General features: G+C 38.4%; 1 long non-coding RNA gene across 3 annotated transcripts in view; it reads left to right on the top strand.

Moving 5' to 3' along the window:
• LOC108166176 (uncharacterized) overlaps positions 1–1196 on the top strand; it is a 22871-nt gene extending 21675 nt beyond the window's left edge. For 2 of the 3 annotated variants that reach the window (XR_001776441.1, XR_001776442.1), the window contains one exon: positions 324–1196. This is a non-coding gene — a long non-coding RNA (uncharacterized LOC108166176). The remainder of the gene's footprint in view (positions 1–323) is intronic. The other variant, XR_001776443.1, reaches the window with a different exon arrangement.
• Positions 1197–9631: the final 8435 nt, after the last annotated feature.

The following is a 9631-nucleotide window of genomic DNA, read 5'->3' as shown; positions in this document are numbered from 1 at the left end:
ACACACACACACACACACACACACACACACACACACACACGCACACTGCTCTGATGGTGAATAGTGCAGCATCAGGCATTTACTGACTTTGTCTGTTCTATAGTACAGAAGAAAATACATTAAATACAATCTGAATATTTGGGATGAATCATGTTTTTTTTTTTAAGCTACTTTGTTCAAAGTGTTATTGTTAGAGTTTACTATCAGCTGCTGTTTGTCCACAGTGTGGTCTGTAAGTGTGGACATGACTTCCTGTAGGATGCATGAACCCAGTTCCAGCTGGTGTAAAGGTCTGGTGTGTGTGCGTGTGTGTGTGTTGGAAGGCAGGGTCACGGGGGAGTAATGGGATTGCTCGGCTGTACTCCTTCTCAAGACTCTCTGGCAGAGACAGGCCTCCTAAATCATCCTCACACCTCTGAGCAAGATGGAGGACCAGGCGTCGCAAGGCGCCGCCTCCACCCGCCCGACCTCCACGCCGCCGCCACCGCCGCTCGTCCAAATGGGGTGCAGATATTGCTCACGGCCACTGTTTCTCCTCAACCTCCTGCAGGAACGGATTCATATCCAGTCAGCATTCTGTAAATATCCAGAGAGAGAGAGGGCAGGGTCACCACAGCTGTGCCACACTTCCTGCTCAAAGACTTGCTGCTGATCTGCATCTTTTTTCTCCTTTACTTCCCTGGATTCTCACGGTCAGGCTGCGGTCTGCGTGTCTGCTGTGTGCGTTCACTTACCTTACTATCATTTTTTTTTTAAAAGATCCAGATTATTGTTTACGAATAGGAAGCAGGAAGTAAACAAAAGTAATGGCTACTTTGTTTTTACCATTAATTAAAAAAGACTCCAGGTCTTCTGTGTTTCTATGACAACCCGATTCACAGAAACTGTGTTAAATGCTCAAAATTTTGAATTTGTTTTACCACCTAACTGCTTTGAACTTGCCCACAGCTTCACCTCTGACCTGTCTGCTGCCTTCCAGTGTTAGTGACAGATTCCACACAGCTGGACCCCATTTGCTAATTAGCTTACCTCTGCAGCCAATCAGCTGCCCTGGATTTTATTTAGGGGAATTGGAGTGAAGAGGTAGAAAATGACGTCACACTTTCATACACTGCGCATGTGAGCTGACATTCTGATTATAACTATTTTGAGTTATTTGTGGGTGTAAGTGGCGATACGCCGATCTGATACCGATATCTGAGGTTTTGTATCGGTACCTATCCAATACAGAAAAATGGCTGAATTTACATAAAACACTTATTTATTTTCATACACATAATAACTCTGCACCAGTACAGCTCATTTAAATACACCAGTAGCTTCACAAGTTTGGTGAAACATGTAAAAACAACTTTAATTTGTTCAGTCAGTGCAATTAGGAGTAGAACAAAAATAAACAATGAACCAACAAAAACAACAGGTTGACTACTTTGGTCAAACATGTAAAAATAAACTGCAGCAAACCTTCAATCAAATGGCTCAGAAAGAGCAATTAGGAATTATAACTATAATGTATAATAATAATAAAGCATGACATAAATTATAATGGTAATCTATTTATATACTAAATAGATCTGTTACCGATACCCGATCTAGAATGTCTTTCAATATCGGGGCCGATGCAGATATTAATATCGGATCGGTGCGTCTGTAGTTGGAAGAGGGCAAAAGGTGAAAACATCAAAGATCTTCAAATAAATGTTTCAACAATGATAATTATTTCACTTACATGACAAAACAACGAACAAGGCCCCAAATAAATCAGGCCAACTAGTGCGGTCACAATTAATGTCAAATGTGTTTTTGAGAAGAAATTTAAATAAAAAATTTAAATGAGTTTTGCCATTTAAATGAAAATGTAAAACAATAAATAAAAATCAGTATTTTTGGATTTCTTGAATAAGCACCTGCAAAGTTCTGTAATGTGCAAATGAGTGAGCAGTTAGAGGAGAAAACCTGCAGACCTTAACGAGCTGCTGCTGCTGCTGAGTGACTGACAGGAAACATGGCCGCAACCAGAGAGCTGTCAGCCGAGGCAAGGGGAAGGATTGTAAAAGTTCATTAAGAGGAAAATTCAACAAACACACACACACACACACACACACATCGTGTCAGCGTTGTCAGAAATGTCGAACAAACACATTAAAAACTGGAAGCCTGCAGAAGGTAAACAAGCAAGTAGACAGAGGATGACGTCAAAGTGTCAGGATGGAGAATAGAAATGGGCGTGAAACAGAAAACGAGAGAAACGAACACAAGCAGGAATTACGACTAAAGAGACTGAAATATGATCTGCAGCGAAAGGAAACACGAGCAGCAGACATGAGGAGGGCTAAGAAGAAAAATCAGCTGAATTTCCACTGGCGCAATTTCACATAAATGTGTTTAATAGACGCACATTTTGAAAATACTTTGATAAAAATGTTTGTTGCTAGGATCAGGTGTGTTATTTTTGGCCGCATCAAAATCGGTTCATTTCACAAAACTGCAACGGGAACGCTTTCATGACATCACAAGAGTCGCCTGATCAACAGGATGTTACTGCTGACAGAAAAGACAAAGAAGAAGAAGACAGGAAGTAGTTTCAGGATGTTTTTTAATGAGATTTTTTTTTATTGTGGTTCAATATTTAATGAAAACACTGCATCTGCATGTTTTAGCTTAAAGTTGACAGTTTTGTCGACATTTGTAACAAAAACAGATATTGTGTCGTTTAAAGAAGGGAACCAGATTCACATGTGAACTCAGTGATTCTAAAAAAAAAAAAAATTCCATCTTCTGAAAGGTTTAGCAAACATTGAGGACATTTCTCCAAAATACTATCAAAATATTTTCTTGTCACAAGGGAAAGATGATAAAAAAAGAAGAAAAAAAAAAAGAAAACAGTTGTTCATCACAACAAACATCCAATCAATGACGAGGTTATTTCTAATCAGACAGAACAATAACGAAGGGACTTGAAAATATAAGCTGCCAGCTGCCGGCTGAAGGAGCGGGGACAGTCTTGATGAAAAATAGCTTCTCATTTCTGGAGTTTCGCACTCAGACACCCTCGAACATCCACATTTTTCTTGGGCCGGAATTAACAGCTCTCTGCCCAATAATCCACTTTCCCCCAGTAAAAGAGCTGCAGCGCTTTGCAAAGGTTTTCCTTCAGAGTGCGTTTGAATGGGATTTTATGTTTGAGACCAACACGAAGTTGGTCAAAACAGTGAGGTGGAAGGACGAGGATTCATGGTGTTCAGTAGTTGAAACAATATCCCAACACATTTTGATGCAGGATTTGAAAACGGAGAGGCTGATGCTTAAAGAAAACCAATGGAAAGCGTTGTTTTCAGTTTGGCCCGAGGTTGCGTTCGGGACACCGTGAATGAATCCATGCAAAACTTTAACACTAAATACGAACCACTGCCACTGTGAGACATAGTGGTGGCAGCGTCATGCTGTGGTGAAGATTTTCTTCTCTAGGAAAAGAGAAGCAGGTGAGAAAAGGCGGGAAATACGAGAGCTGGACAGCAACAATTTACACGTAGCTGCATTTACTTTTACTCTGCCGTGCTCTTTAATTTTACTTGAGTCATTTTGTTATGAAATACGGCTGTGAGCAGCAGCACTGGATGGAAAAACAAACTGGTTTTCACTGAAGATTCACACACAGGCAGTTTTTGATGAGATAGTCATTTACAGTATGTTGAATCTTAGTTTCATTTATTTATTCGTATGTATAAAAAGCTCAATCAGCACCTTTCTAAAGCAATGCTGTTTAATTTGAGACAGCACTCATGAACTCTCATCATCCTCTACAGCATGTGTCAAACTCGAGGCCCGGGGGCCAAATCTGGCCCGCCACGGCGTTTTATGTGGCCCTTTACACTTCCAAATGACATCATTTAGTCCCTCCAGTTTTTTCACAAATCTGCAAAATCCACACAGAATCAACAGATCAACACATTTTTTCCTGATTTTTTCCTGATTTTTTTTTTTTTTTTTACAGCACATTCTTCTTAAAATTGGCCCAAAATATTTGGTTTAAGTGGCTGCCGCCTCAGACTTACCTGATGTCAAGTTGTAGTCCGTGACCGATGTGTGATTAAAAAGTTACATTTAGTGCAAAGATCATAAAAATTTCTTACAAATATTTCTAAATTAGCACAACGAAATCTGTGATTTTGATTGAAACAAAACAAACACAAAAAAACCCAATCCTGAATGGACTGACCAGTGTGAAAAGATGTTCAATATTATTTCATTTTAATAAACGCTTATTGAATACTGAAACAATTTACTGATATTTTAGCAATTTAATGGGTTTTATCGGTGCAATCAGGAACAACCGGTCCGTTAAGAACATTCAGATTTTAGTTTTGGCCCAAAATGAAAATGAGTTTGACGGCGCTGCTCCACAGTGACACGTTTCACAGGATTATCCTTCAGCTTCATCATGAAACTCTAAACATGTCACTTTTTAGAGCCAGTTTACAGATTAAAGCGCAGTTTAACTAATTAAGCACCAAAAGGCGTCGAGAGAACTCCAATAAAACTCATGTTTATTAAAACGACTGGCTTTTTGATACTTTGTGCTTAGCAAGTTAGAGCGCTGACGATGATGCTGATGCATCCCAGCATAATGTGGTTTTTCACTTGAAGCAGCGTTTTAAAAAAAATTAAAATTAAAAATAAAAATCTGTGGATAAACCAGACGCAGCAGACAGACGGACCGCCGCTGCTGATGTTGGGTGGAAACGCTCCACCATCAGCATCCGCTCTGCGTTGCTGGGGATCAGTGTTTAAAGAAAAGCCCCGATGCTTTGATTAAACTGCTTGTTTTATGATGATGATGATGATTCAAAGTTGCTTTTCAAACTATCAATTAAACAGATTTAGACAGTTATCGCGCGACAGTAATTAAGCGCCACAAAGCTAAATTTATCCCATCTGCAGCAGATAAAGCGGGAAGCGCCGTGAACTCTCAGCGGTTCCCCTTTTGTTCGTTGGAGCCTCCGGACTTATCTGTGAGATTAGCACAGCAGCTTTATTCCTCCATCTTCCTCACGGGGCCGTGATGGAATCATTAATTCAGAATTTTTATTTATTTAGCAGACTTCCCTTTCTTCACATCTAAGTTTTTCTTGGCTTTCCAGCGCTGATCTCGGTTTTCCTGTCACCATGACAGTCAGAGCCAGTTTTCTGTCTTTGCAGCTCAGTGACAGGCTCACTGTGCTGGGGGAAGAATTTAAGTTTATATCCTTAGGAGTTATTTAGATTTAACTCCAAATCTAAATGTTGCACAGTGAAATCACCATGGGAACGCAACACATCCTTGAAGAAAAAGAAATATAACACAGAAATCAATCAAACAAACTAGGGTGCATGCCAGCTTTCAATGGTTAAAATTACACATTTACAAACTTTAAAAATTAGGAGATGAGAATAAGCAATACAGCAAATGATAAAATGATGACATCTAAAACTTTTTTCTAAATAAATCTGACTAAATGTTGCCTGTTTCAGGTCAGTAGTGTATTTAGCTCTACCTCGATATATTTATACTCAAAATTATAAAGTAGCCTTTCAAGAACAAACTACATTTGGTGAAAAGGTTTGCTAAAGTACTGAGTGACTGGTCATAACTTCTGATTTGATATGTTAAAACAATCTATAAATAACTAATCTAATAAGCAAAACATTATTTTATTTAAAAATCGAGCAGAAAACAAGTTCTATATTATTATTATCAGACCCTGAGAAAAGCGGTGGTTTTTTTACAGTGTGGAAATATTTAGCATCAACTGGCCTGATGAAAGTCTGAGTCACAACCCAGTGAATCTATATTAGCCGAGTTAATTTAAGATATTGTATTTTATAAATGATTTATAATTCACCTAATATTGTTAAGAACACCTTAACTGATTTATTTGGCTTTTAGCTGCTGCTTGGATAATTTAGTCTTGGAAATACTGATTGAAAGGTACCCAAGGTATGCAAACTGTTACACTAAATGAATTCTAATATGACTTTATTTTTTAAATTATTATTTTAGTCAGTGGACCCTGTTAAAACGAGACGGAGCCTTTTGGTCAGACAGAGGAAAAGATCAGTAGTTGGAGCCACTCTGTGCTTATCCACTGATTTTGGAAAAACAAAATCAGAAAAATGAACCAAAAATAAAACGACAAGAAGGAACTGAAAGCAGGTCGACATTCATTCATCCAGTCCGTCCACCAGAACACCTGCCAGCAAACAGAACCCGGACATCAAGCATTAATCCAGTCTGGCGTTCGGGACTGGATCGTCTCCAAAACACAAATAAGTGAGTTATTGTTTTTGCTTTATTATTTCCGGGACATGAAATCCAAACAGAACAAATCTGAACCAGGGTCCGAATGCAGATGAGGCGAGACGCAGAAAAATAAATGGACTGATTACTGAAGCTGCACTGCAAAAAACACTAAATCTGGGTTTGGTTTAGTTCCTTACTTCAAATATGTTAATACACATGAAACATGACAAAATAACTTACAAGGGGCTTTTCAGCAAAATATGCATATGTGCATAATATGCATAAAATACGACTTGATTTAAGTCAACAATTATTTAATACTGACAAAAAATAAATAAAAATTGTTCGACTGGCAGATTATTTCACTTATTACTTAGGAAAAATGTCTTGTTATAAGTGAAATCATTTGTCAATGGAGCAATTTTTTTTCCCATTAATAATAAAGTCAGTTTTAAGTCAGTTTTTGTCGTCTTACTTCAAGCATTCTGACATATTTGCACCAGAAACCAAAACTCCTCGGTAAGATTTTGTGTTTTTGCAGTGTGGGGCCACCACACTGTCAGAAAACGGATTTTTCCCACTTTCTACATGATAGTTTTATGACTCTGACTGCTGCCATGAGCCTACCAAACAATATGAACGCACACAGCACCAGTTACATCGTGAGCAGACAGAGACCAGAACTGTTCTCTGACTGACCGTTTATGTTCATCGGAGCAAAAAAAAGTTGCAAAAATACTGAAAAAAAGTGAGTGGAAATAGCTTCAAGTTAATAATTCTTAATTTTTCTTTTAATTTGTTGATACTCCTGGTCTTGTGTCTCCTCAGAAGAGCGCCTCCTGGTGGCAGGTTTTCCTCTCGCTTGGAATCGGTGAGTCGGACCGGCTCTGGAAGGCGTGAAGAGGACAAAACCAGAAACATTTGCTGTGGAGCCTGGCACATTGGAAAAGGGAATCCATTAGGATGGACCCAGCACTCGATTTTAATAAATACCCACCAAAAAATAAATAAAAAATTGGCGAAAAACTCAAAACTCTTGGATTCAGAAATAAAACATGTCACAATGTATTGCAAACAAAACAAAAATGAGATAATAAAATACCCCAGCTGCTTGAATATTTCCACACATTGATCCGTGCTGCAGCTGCTGGCATCAAAGTGCTGCAGCTGCCCAAAGGATAAGAGCCAAATGGGGGATCTATTATGGATAATTAAGTCATAACATAAACCACATTGTTACGGCGGACAGAGGAGAACCGGGAAGGATTCTGCTTTAAACACACACCAGCTGCACATCCATTTACCTCCAGGATAAAATCATTGCTTTTGCTACAGTTATTAGTCACGGTGACAAAAAAACTCTACTTTATGTGCTACTTTGAAATCAACCTGGTGTGTATTTTTTTCTATCACGTCTGCTGTGGTGCAACAGTAACATCTATGGATGCTTGAGGAAGAGGAGGAGGAGGAGGAGGAGTGGTGGCATCCACGGCAGACGCTCGGGTTTTGGTGAAACAGGAAAGTGTTGAATCTTTTCCTGATTTTTCTAAAGTCTCTCATTCGCTGTTATAATGAACCCCATATACACCCTGAGCCTCCTCTGCAGACCGAAGTCCAGTTCTGCTCCATAACAGACTCTTTAGGGAAAAGAACAGAGAGAGAGAGAAAGAGAGAGAGAGAGAAAAGCCCCAAGAGGAGATGTTCTTTGTCAGAGTCCCAGCCAGCTGTGTCAGAGGAAACAAAGGAGGATCAGGTCATTACCAGGCTGTGGGAGACGAGGACGTCTCCGGATCCAAGCTTTCAGAAGCTCTGCCTTGATGGCTGGACCTTCCCTCTCACATGCTGCGGTCCAGTCAGGAAACCTGTCCAGGAAGGCTAACAGCTGCACACGTTACGCTCTCCTCTCCTTCCTTCCTCATGCTCTCTGATTTTGGGTTTTTATCTCACCATGTTCAGGTCTGGACTAAAACAACACAGTGCAAGATTTTAATCGGCATGGAGCCATTTTTGCTGAACAAATTCTGGAAATGCACTGCAACTATGGGCAACTATGGCAGGTTGCCGTGCATCAACAGGAAGGCCTGCACGTGAATTGATGTGCGGTAGGTTTAATACGCCGTCATGACGTTCCTGAAAAAATGACTACAGGTTCTTAATGATCAAATAGTGTTTTGTTTCATTCCATAAACAATACTCAACATTTTAATACAGTTGTGGTCCTAAAGGTTTTATAGAACCAGAACGGGGAGAAGCACCACACATCTGGAACAGACTTCCAGAAAACTGCAGAACAGTTTTCTGGAAGCCTTTTATGACTTTATAAAAGGCTTCCAGAGCCTTTTATGACTTTATATATCTGTATTTATAATCTGGAGCCAGACATAAACAGAGATATTTCATCCAGTTGTAAATTTAATGAAATATTACGATTCCACCCAATGAGCTGCCAGTCTGTGAAGCAGCAGACTGCAGGCTGGCTGCATCATAATAGACATCTTAATTAGCTACCATCAGTTTTTATGAATGTGTCAAAATCAAATCAAAATTTGTATCATAAGAATTTACTGAACTACTGCAACAGAATATCAGGACCAGGCTAAGAACAAATAAAAATATAAACTACGAGAATAAAATCATAATGTTACCAAAATAAAGTCGTATTATTTCTAGAATAAATTCATAGTATTACGAGAATAGTCAGACTTTATTCCCGTAATACAACTTTATTCTGAAAATACTATGACTTTATTCTTGTAATACTAGCATTTTATTCTCGTACGACTTCATTTTCAAAATACTATTTTATTCTCAATTTTTTTTTACTTTACTCATAGTTCCATTTTTAAATTTTCATAATACTCTTTTGTAGAACTATAACTAAATTTAATGGAATTTTTTAGTTATTTGTCCTGTAAAATATTTTTGAAAATTTGAACTGAAGTTATTTTAGCAGCTTTTCTGTTCTAACAAACAACAATAAATAAATAAAAAAAAGTGAAATACGTTTTACCTTAATTTAAACTTTTCATTCTTTGTTGCTGAGCTGGACTCAAACTTGCAGCATCATCAGCTCTCTGGATCCGTCTGGGATTCTCTGCGTTCTGGTCGTCGTGACGACCCCAGTCGGGCTTACAGAGACAAAACAGAGGAGCGCCACCAAAATACCACAACAAGCCATTCACTGTGTTATGATTTTTTTATTATTATTATTATTATTATTGTGAAATATGCTTTTACATTTTTCACTACCCAACAGACTAGGGTAGTCATAAATAAAATATTCTTACAAAATGTTGCAATAAATCACAAATCAAACTATTTTTTGTTTTGTTGCTTTTTTTTGTTTGTTTT

Source organism: Poecilia reticulata, linkage group LG3 (genome assembly GCF_000633615.1).
Source record: "Poecilia reticulata strain Guanapo linkage group LG3, Guppy_female_1.0+MT, whole genome shotgun sequence".
NCBI lineage: Eukaryota > Metazoa > Chordata > Actinopteri > Cyprinodontiformes > Poeciliidae > Poecilia > Poecilia reticulata.
This window is presented reverse-complemented; position numbering and strand designations above follow the sequence as displayed.